Below are 11,183 nucleotides of genomic sequence, written 5' to 3' on the forward strand. Positions count from 1 at the left end.
GGTCGCCTGCCATTGGTGTTTTTTTAGGAAGAGACCGTAGAACAATCGTTCTACGGTATTTTATATTAATAAAGGAGTAATATGTACAGCAAAGGGAAATAAACAGCAGCTAACCTAACCAATGCCTATCTTGGGGAACATCATGAGTACAAACAATGAGCTAGAAATGTGCTTCAATCCAATCTGAAAAGGATTGCTTATGCTCTAACTTGATCTTGTGCTGAAGAAGAACTAAATCTCTCTTGAGAAGCACTTTCCATGTCATGGCATTGGGAGTAATATGTCTGAAGATCTTGCCATTCCTTTGCATCCAAATTTGCCAGCATGCCATGATGATAAAGTTCAGGCCGATCTCCTTTGGAAGTTGATTCAGAGCTAGTAAAGTCTCATAAAGTACACTTGTGTCTCTTTGCTTGAGTGGAATAATCATGTCCCAGCACCTTAGTGCAAAGGGGCAGTCCCAAAATAAGTGCATTGCAGTTTCTTCTACTTGATCAGTACAGAGCTCACACACATAAGACGGGAGATGGAAAGATTTTCTGTGTAGCAGTCCTCTTGTGTTTACACGATCATGCAGCAACAACCAGAAGAAGATTTTATATCTCAACATAACAACAGCAGACCAAATCTTCCTAAAAACAGGATGATCCTCCTCCCCTTTGATGAGAATATTGTAGGCTTTTGAAGGAGAAAAGGTGGCCGAGTTCCAAATGTATTTCCATTGATCAACATTTCCTCTGAGATTAGCTTGCTCTAAACAAGCTCTTGCTCGATGAAACTGTGCAAAAGCTAGATTGGACAGTGGCAAGTGAAAAAGTTCTTGGAAGGTGTTGGAGGCTGAGGCTTCTTTGATGGATATCAATTCATCCTTTGCAAAGGAAAACAAATGTGGGAATTGCAGCTTGAGGGAAACGGGGCCCCATCTATCATGCCAAAACATAACTGAGGTACCTTCGAAAGTGCTCTTCTGAGCGCGAGCACAGGTGGTCTCGCTATCCCTCCCGCTCGCAGGCCTCGCGATCCACAAACACTCACGTATCGGGCCAGGTAGTATTCCAGTATATTGATTAATAAACAGTTTCACGTGGCCCACGTACGTCATGACGGCCTTGCTACGCCGTGAGATAGCTGGGCTCTGGCTCAGACGGCCCAAGACGTGGTGGGCCGTTTTGCAGCACATTCTGAGCCAACAGTGGTTCTCGCTCAATAACTGCGGCGAGTCTGACCTGAGTAGAATCTCCATCGGCTTCGTTAGCCGAATCTGTTTTTGTGACCGCTGACGCTGAGAGGAACGACGCGGTAGGAGCCATGGCCAGAACCAGAACTACCGTCCACTTCTCAATTTTTCTTGTAGCCACACTGATGGAATGGCTGCCCCCGTGCCCCCATGCGCACCTGTTTATGTAGTTGCTGCCCATGGTCTTTCCCGCTCGCCCAATTCGAAATTTAAATGACCCACCTGAACAATGGGCGGGCGGCTTCACGCAGCCACGCACTTGTACAATACAGAACCCTGCTACGTGTCAAATATTCTATTGCATTTGCATGCACTAAGTTGCCAATACTGAATCATGTCAGCTCAAAATGAAACTGTGCTCCAGTTTTGCCACCCCTGCATATCTAAATGAATTTTACAATGCATCTCTGGTTTCACAAAAATTCAAAACACAGGCCACGACCGTCAGCATGGTAATTACATGGACAAATTGTACAATAGATCACAAGTACAGACACGATCATAGCTTCCACACATTCAGAAAGCATGACAACTCTGTTAAAAATTTCTGAAACCAAACATTTTGCTAGCTGCAAACACTCCAACTCCACCATCAAGAATACTTCAAGCATACATTACTCTGGTTCGGCAACACATATATTTTACTGGTTTCCACACATAACTGGAACCTACTACACACAGCACCCATGAAAGCAACAAGCATTTTTCTATAGATGGAACTACATCGGTTCTACACCTTCCAGTTCTAGAGGCTGCAGCCACTGCTCACACGCCAGAAAAGCGGAGATCACCCACCTTCTTGCAGGTGTTTCGCCGGTGACCTTCAACTCCACAATTTTTGCACCTTGAGGGTTTGCGAACTGGTTTCGGAGCATCACCTCTGTCAGGACAGGTTGTTCTCTTGTGCCCTTGCCCGCGACATATGGTGCAGAACCGGGTTCGTTTGCTCAACCCCTCATATGGTGCCTTCTCCCTGCTAGTTGACGGCCGTCCCATTTCTATTCGCTTTTTTAGTGCCAATAGTCCATTCAGACTGTTCCCACTCTCATTTGCAGAAGTAGCATCATCATTGACAGCTCCCATGCCCGCCCCCGCACTCGCAGCAACCATTGCCGTCTGCGCCGGCTGCTGATCCACAACATCCCCATGCTCAGCGATCCTGTCCTCCAGCCCCAAACCATCCCTGATTTCTGCAAAAGGTTGCATCTCCACCATGCAACTCTTGATCAGGGACATGAATTTCTCATATGCTTCTACACTTGCATCACCCATCCGCACCAGCTCCATGGCATGCTTGTACATATTGAAATGCCTGAAGCTGAATGGATTTTTGTGTGCATTATCCCTCTGATATTGAGTTAAGTGAGCAGGCAGTATGTCTCATGCATCCCTCGTCCAGCGCTTCACAATATGTTTCTATGGTATCTCTATAATACGAATAAAATCCAGCACCTGCATAATCAATATTTAGCCAATTAGCTCACCACATACTACACATACTATATCTGAATATCCCAGAAGCTGATTCTTTTCTGAGATCCATCTTACTTTCAAAACGTGGCTGCACAGGAGATCCATGTGTGCAAATTGCCTGCACTCGCAGTCAAATTCCTCTCCTCCGTCGACAACAGTTACCTTGTATGACACTCTGCACCACTTTTCCCTCCTCGCTGCATCCGTATGTATGGCAAGGTAAAGTTCCCCTTCTCGAGCTCTTCCACCTGGTATGCGCTGCACTCATACAGTATGTGCCCGAACTGCTTAAACATAGCCCGCGTGTATATCTTCCCAGCATGTCGCTCAATAGCTAAGTTTGCTTTGTAAAGTAGTCTACCCTGAAATTACAGCGACATCAAATGAGTTATATTGTTGCCACACCCCCAGTACCAATGTGAAGTATTAATATTGACTTACTATTCTTGTCCGCTTCTCCTCATAGTTCTCCTCCGTGTCCCTGTCAAACTGGAGTCTCATGTACTTCTTCACAAACAAATGCATCGGACAACCCGGGGGAACATAATTCTTCAGCATATGGTTTGCACTTTCACTTCGCTGAGTACTAGACATCTTAGCACAGAAGACACCTTTAAAATACGGCTTCGCCCACTTGTGCCTTATTTCGTACAGTTGGGTCATGTAGTCATGCGTCTTCAGATTATATTTATCAACCAAAATCTTCCAAGCATCCTCAAATTCATCGATTGTAAGCATGTGATTCACTACTTTGTGGAACTCTGCCCTGAATTCGCTTTTCTTGGTGTACAGCGATCCTAGTGATTCTTTAGCCTTCTTGAGGACATGCCACTTGCACCATCTGTGTGCTGTATGCGGCAACACATTTTTTATGGCCACCTCCATCGAATGGTTCTGATCTGCACAATAACACAAATCATGTTATTTAATCTTTTGCTCTCAAAAGCATCCACTATAATTCAGGATCGTACCAATTAGGATTGTCTTCGGTGCACTTCCGCCCATCATCCGAACAAACTCTGTGAAGACCCACTCAAAGGTCTTCACTTTTTCGTCACACACCAAAACCCTAGCTAGGATGATGCTCTGGAAATGATTATTCACACCTATAAACAGGCCAAAGGGCATGTTGTACAGATTTGTCCTGTATGTCGTATCGAAGGTAACCACGTCGCTGAAGAATGTGTTGGAAATATGCCCTAGAGGCAATAATAAATTAGTTATTATTATATTTCCTTGTTCATGATAATCGTTTATTATCCATGCTAGAATTGTATTGATAGGAAACTCAGATACATGTGTGGATACATAGACAACACCATGTCCCTAGTAAGCCTCTAGTTGACTAGCTCGTTGATCAATAGATGGTTACGGTTTCCTGACCATGGACATTGGATGTCGTTGATAACGGGATCACATCATTTAGGAGAATGATGTGATGGACAAGACCCAAACCTAAGCCTAGCACAAGATCATGTAGTTCGTATGCTAAAGCTTTTCTAATGTCAAGTATCATTTCCTTAGACCATGAGATTGTGCAACTCCCGGATACCGTAGGAATACTTTGGGTGTGCCAAACGTCACAACGTAACTAGGTGGCTATAAAGGTACATTACAGGTATCTCCGAAAGTGTCTGTTGGGTTGGCACGAATCGAGACTGGGATTTGTCACTCCGTGTAAACGGAGAGGTATCTCTGGGCCCACTCGGTAGGACATCATCATAATGTGCACAATGTGATCAAGGAGTTGATCACGGGATGATGTGTTACGAAACGAGTAAAGAGACTTGCCGGTAACGAGATTGAACAAGGTATCAGGATACCGACGATCGAATCTCGGGCAAGTATCGTACCGCTAGACAAAGGGAATTGTATACGGGATTGATTAAGTCCTTGACATCGTGGTTCATCTGATGAGATCATCGTGGAACATGTGGGAGCCAACATGGGTATCCAGATCCCGCTGATGGTTATTGACCGGAGAGTCATCTCGGTCATGTCTGCATGTCTTCCGAACCCGTAGGGTCTACACACTTAAGGTTCGGTGACGCTAGGGTTATAGAGATATTAGTATGCGGTAACCCGAAAGTTGTTAGGAGTCCCGGATGAGATCCCGGACGTCACGAGGAGTTCCGGAATGGTCCGGAGGTAAAGAATTATATATAGGAAGTGCTATTTCGGCTATCGGGACAAGTTTCGGGGTCACCGGTATTGTACCGGGACCACCGGAAGGGTCCTGGGGGTCCACCGGGTGGGGCCACCTGCCCCGGGGGGCCACATGGGCTGTAGGGGGTGCGCCTTGGCCTGTATGGGCCAAGGGCACCAGCCCCAAGAGGCCCATGCGCCAAGAGATAAGGGAAAGGAAGAGTCCTAAAGGGGGAAGGCACCTCCGAGGTGCCTTGGGGAGGATGGACTCCTCCCTGGCCGCACCCTTCCTTGGAGGAAGGGCCAAGGCTGCGCCCCCCTCTCCCTTGGCCCTATATATAGTGGGGGGAAGGGAGGGCAGAAACACCTAAGCCCTAGCGCCTCCCTCTCCCTCCCATGACACATCTCCCTCCTCCCGCAGCGCTTGGCGAAGCCCTGTTGTAATCCCGCTATTTCCACCACCACGCCGTCGTGTTGCTGGATCTCCATCAACCTCTCCTCCCCCCTTGCTGGATCAATAAGGAGGAGACGTCGCTGCTCCGTACGTGTGTTGAATGCGGAGGTCCGTCCGTTCGGCGCTAGGATCATCGGTGATTTGGATCACGACGAGTACGTCTCCATCAACCCCGTTCCCTTGAACGCTTCCGCGCGTGATCTACAAGGGTATGTAGATTCACTCCTCCCTCGTTGCTAGATGACTCCATAGATTGATCTTGGTGACACGTAGGAAAATTTTGAATTATTGCTACGTTCCCCAACAGTGGCATCATGAGCTAGGTCTATGCGTAGTTTCTATGCACGAGTAGAACACAAAGTAGTTGTGGGCGTTGATTTTGTTCAATATGCTTACCGTTACTAGTCCAATATTGATTCGGTGGCATTGTGGGATGAAGCGGCCCGGACCGACCTTACACGTACTCTTACGTGAGACTGGTTCCACTGACTGACATGCACTAGTTGCATAAGGTGGCTAGCGGGTGTCTGTCTCTCCCACTTTAATCGGATCGGATTCGATGAAAAGGGTCCTTATGAAGGGTAAATAGCAATTGGCATATCACGTTGTGTTTTTTGCGTAGGTAAGAAACGTTCTTGCTAGAAACCCATAGCAGCCACGTAAAACATGCAAACAACAATTAGAGGACGTCTAACTTGTTTTTCCAGGGTATGCTATGTGATGTGATATGGCCAAGAAGAATGTGATGAATGATATGTGATGTATGAGATTGATCATGTTCTTGTAATAGGAATCACGACTTGCATGTCGATGAGTATGACAACCGGCAGGAGCCATAGGAGTTGTCTTTATTTATTTATGACCTGCGTGTCAACATAAACGTCATGTAATTACTTTACTTTATTGCTAACCGTTAGCTGTAGTAGTAGAAGTAATAGTTGGCGAGACAACTTCATGAAGACACGATGATGGAGATCATGATGATGGAGATCATGGTGTCATGCCGGTGACGATGATGATCATGGAGCCCCGAAGATGGAGACCAAAATAAGCAATATGATATTGGCCATATCATGTCACTATTTGATTGCATGTGATGTTTATCATGTTTATGCATCTTGTTTACTTAGAATGACGGTAGTAAATAAGATGATCCCTCATAATAATTTCAAGAAAGTGTTCCCCCTAACTATGCACCGTTGCGACAGTTCGTTGTTTCGAAGCACCACGTGATGATCGGGTGTTAGATTCTAACGTTCACATACAACGGGTGTAAGACAGATTTACACACGCGAAACACTTAGGTTGACTTGACGAGCCTAGCATGTACAGACATGGCCTCGGAACACAAGAGACCGAAAGGTCGAGCATGAGTCGTATGGTAGATACGATCAACATGAAGATGTTCACCGATGATGACTAGTCCGTCTCACGTGATGATCGGACACGGCCTAGTTGACTCGGATCATGTAATCACTTAGATGACTAGAGGGATGTCTATCTGAGTGGGAGTTCACAAGATGAACTTAATTATCCTGAACATAGTCAAAAGGTCTTCGCAAATTATGTCGTAGCTCGCGCTTCAGATCTACTGTTTAGATATGTTCCTAAAGAAAATTTAGTTGAAAGTTGATAGTAGTAATTATGCGGACTAGGTCCGTAAACTGAGGTTTGTCCTCATTGCTTCATAGAAGGCTTATGTCCTTAATGCACCGCTCAGTGTGCTGAACCTCGAACGTTGTCTATGGATGTTGCGAACATTTGACATACACATTTTGATAACTACGTGATAGTTCAGTTAAACGGCTTAGAGTTGAGGCACCGAAGACATTTTGAAACGTCGCGAAACATATGAGATGTTTCGAGGGCTGAAATTGGGATTTCAGGCTCGTGCCCACGTCAAGAGGTATAAGACCTCCGACGATTTTCTTAGCCTGCAAACTAAGGGAGAAAAGCTCAATTGTTGAGCTTGTGCTCAGATTGTCTGAGTACAACAATCATTTGAATCGAGTGGGAGTTGATCTTCCAGATGAGATAGTGATGTTTCTCCGAAGTCATTACCACCAAGCTGCTAGAGCTTCGTGATGAACTATAATATATCAGGGACATATATGATGATCCTTGAGATATTCGCGATGTTTGACACCACAAAAGTAGAAATCAAGAAGGAGCATCAATTGTTGATGGTTGGTGAAACCACTAGTTTCAAGAAGGGCAAGGGCAAGAAGGGATACTTCATGAAGCGGCAAATCAGCTGCTGCTCTAGTGAAGAAACCCAAGGGTGAACCCAAACCCGAGACTAAGTGCTTCTGTAATAAGGGGAACAGCCACTGGAGCAGAATTACCCTAGATACTTGGTAGATGAGAAGGCTGGTAAGGTCGATAGAAGTATATTGGATATACATTGTGTTGATGTGTATTTTACTAGTACTCCTAGTAGCACCAGGGTATTAGATACCGGTTCGGTTGCTAAGTGTTAGTAACTCGAAACAAAAGGCTACGGAATAAACGGAGACTAGCTAAAAGGTGAGATGACGATATGTGTTGGAAGTATCTCCAAGGTTGATCAAATATCGTACGCTCCCTCTACCATCGAGATTGGTATTAAAACCTAAATAATTGTTATTTGGTGTTTGCGTTGAGCATAGACATGATTGGATTACGTCTATCGCAATACGGTTATTCATTTAAGGAGAATAATGGTTACTCTGTTTATTTGAATAATACCTTCAATGGTCTTACACCTAAAATGAATGGTTTATTGAATCTCGATCGTAGTGATACACATGTTCATGCCAAAAGATATAAGATAGTAATGATAGTACCACCTACTTGTGGCACTGCCACTTAAGTCATATCGGTATAAAACGCATGAAGAGGCTCCATGTTGATGGATCTTTGGGCTCACTCGTTTTTGAAAAGTTTGAGACATGCGAACCATGTCTATTGGTGTATATGCATGAAGAAACTCCATGCAAATGGACCATTTGGACTCACTTGATTTTGAATCACTTGAGACATGCAAATCATACCACATGGGCAAGATGACTGAAAGCCTCGTTTTCAGTAAAATGGAACTAGAAAGCAACTTGTTGGAAGTAATACATTTTGATGTGTGCAGTCCAATGAGTGCTGAGGCATGTAGTGGATATCGTTATGTTCTTACTTCACAGATGATTTGAGTAGATGTTGAGTATATTTACTTGATGAATCACGAGTCTGAATTATTGAAAGGTTCAAGTAATTTCAGGGTGAAGTTGAAAGATCGTCGTGACAAGAATATCTATGATATGATCATAGAGATGAATATCTGAATTACGAGTTTGGCACAGAATTAAGACATTGTGGAAATTGTTTCACAACTAATACAGCCTGGAACACCATAGTGTGATGGTGTGTCCGAACATCATAACTGCACCCTATTGGATATGATGCATACCATGATGTCTCTTATCGAATTACCACGATAGTTTATGGGTTAGGCATTAGAGACAACCACATTCACTTTAAATAGGGCACCACGTAATTCCGATGAGATGACACCGTATGAACTATGGTTTAGAGAAACCTAAGCTGTCATTTCTTAAAAGTTTGGGGCTGCAACGCTTATGTGAAAAAGTTTCAGGCTGATAAGCTCGAACCCAAAGCGGATAAATGCATCTTCATAGGACACCCAAAACAGTTGGGTATACCTCCTGTCTCAGATCCGAAAGCAATAAGGGATTGTTTCTAGAATCGGGTCCTTTCTCGAGGAAAAGTTTCTCTCGAAAGAATTGAGTGGGAGAATGGTGGAGACTTGATGAGGTTATTGAACCGTCACTTCAACTAGTGTATAGCAGGGCATAAAGAGTTGTTCCTGTGACACCTACACCAATTGAAGTGGAAGCTTATGATAGTGATCATGAAACTTCAGATCAAGTCACTACCAAACCTCGTGGGATGACAAGGATGCGTACTACTTCATAGTGGTATGTGATCTTGTCTTGGAAGTCATGTTGCTAGACAACAATGAACCTACGAGCCATGGAGAAGCGATGGTGGGCCCGGATTCCGATAAATGGCTCGAGGCCATAAAATCCGAGATAGGATCCATGTATGAAAACAAAGTGTAGACTTTGGAAGAACTACTTGATGGTCGTAAGGTTGTTAGGTACATATGGATTTTAAAAGGAAGACGGACAATGATGGTAAGTATCACAATTAAGAAAGCTCGACTTGTCGTTAAGATGTTTTCCGACAAGTTCAAGGAGTTGACTACGATGAGACTTTCTCACTCATAGCGATGCTAAGAGTCTGTTGGAATTATATTAGCGATTACTGCATTATTTATGAAATCTTGCAGATAGGATGTCAAAACATTGTTTCCTCGACGATTTTCTTGAGGAAAGGTTGTATGTGATACAACCGGAAGGTTTTGTCAATCCTGAAAGATGCTAATAAGTATGCAAAGATCCAGCAATTTTTCTAAGGACTGGAGTAAGCATCTCGGAGTTGGAATGTACGCTTTGATGAGATGATCAAAGATTTTGGGTTTATACAAAGTTTATGAGAAACTTGTATTTCCAAAGAAGTGAGTGGGAGCACTATAGAATTTCTGATAAGTATATGTTATTGACATATTATGGATCAGAAATGATGTAGAATTTCTGGAAAGCATATAGGGTTATTTGGAAAATGTTTTTCAATGGAAAACCTGGATTAGGCTACTTGAGTATTGAGCATTAAGATCTATGAGGATAGATCAAACGCTTAATAGTACTTTCAAATGAGCACATACCTTGACATGATCTTGAAGGTGTTCAAGATGGATCAGTCAAAGAAGGAGTTCTTGCCTGAGTTGTAAGGTATGAAGTTAAGACTTAAAGCTCGACCACGGCAGAATAGAGAGAAAGGACGAAGGTCGTCCCCTATGCTTAAGTCATAGGCTCTCTACGGTATGCCATGCTAAGTACCGCACCTGATGTGTGCCTTGCCACATATCTGGCAAGAGGGTACAAAGGTAATCTAGGAGTAGATCACCAGATAGTGGTCTAAATTATCCTTAGAGGAATAAGGATATGTTTCTCGGTTATGGAGGTGATAAAGAGTTCGACGTAAAGAGTTACGTCGATGCAAGCTTAACACCTATCCGGATAGCTCTGAGTAGAGATACCGGATACGTATAATGGAGCAACAATTTAGAATAGCTCCAAGTAGAACAGTTTTTTGAAATGGCTCCAAATATAGCGTAGTAGCTGCATCTACAAGATGACATAGAGATTTGCGAAGTACATACGGATCTGAAAGATTCAGACCCGTTGACTATAACATCTCTCACAAGCATAACATGATCAAACCCAGAACTCATCGAGTGTTAATCACATGGTAATGTGAACTAGATTATTGACTCTAGTAAACTCTTTGGGTGTTAATCACATGGGGATGTGACCTTGAGTGTTGATCACATATCGATGTGAACTGGATTATTGACTCTAGTGCAAGTGGGAGACTGTTGGAAATATGCCCTAGAGGCAATAATAAATTAGTTATTATTATATTTCCTTGTTCATGATAATCTTTATTATCCATGCTAGAATTGTATTGATAGGAAACTCAGATACATGTGTGGATACATAGACAACACCATGTCCCTAGTAAGCCTCTAGTTGACTAGCTCATTGATCAATAGATGGTTACGGTTTCCTGACCATGGACATTGGATGTCGTTGATAACGGGATCACATCATTAGGAGAATGATGTGATGGACAAGACCCAAACCTAAGCCTAGCACAAGATCATGTAGTTCGTATGCTAAAGCTTTTCTAATGTCAAGTATCATTTCCTTAGACCATGAGATTGTGCAACTCCCGGATACCGTAGGAATACTTTGGGTG

At 43.6% G+C, this 11,183-nt stretch overlaps 1 pseudogene; it reads right to left on the minus strand.

The window, feature by feature from the left end:
* Window positions 1-2,002: 2,002 nt before the first annotated feature.
* LOC125537898 lies at window positions 2,003-3,715 on the minus strand (annotated as a pseudogene).
* Between the last annotated feature and the right edge of the window lie 7,468 nt (window positions 3,716-11,183).

Source organism: Triticum urartu, chromosome 2, assembly GCF_003073215.2.
Source record: "Triticum urartu cultivar G1812 chromosome 2, Tu2.1, whole genome shotgun sequence".
Taxonomy (NCBI): Eukaryota; Viridiplantae; Streptophyta; class Magnoliopsida; order Poales; family Poaceae; genus Triticum; species Triticum urartu.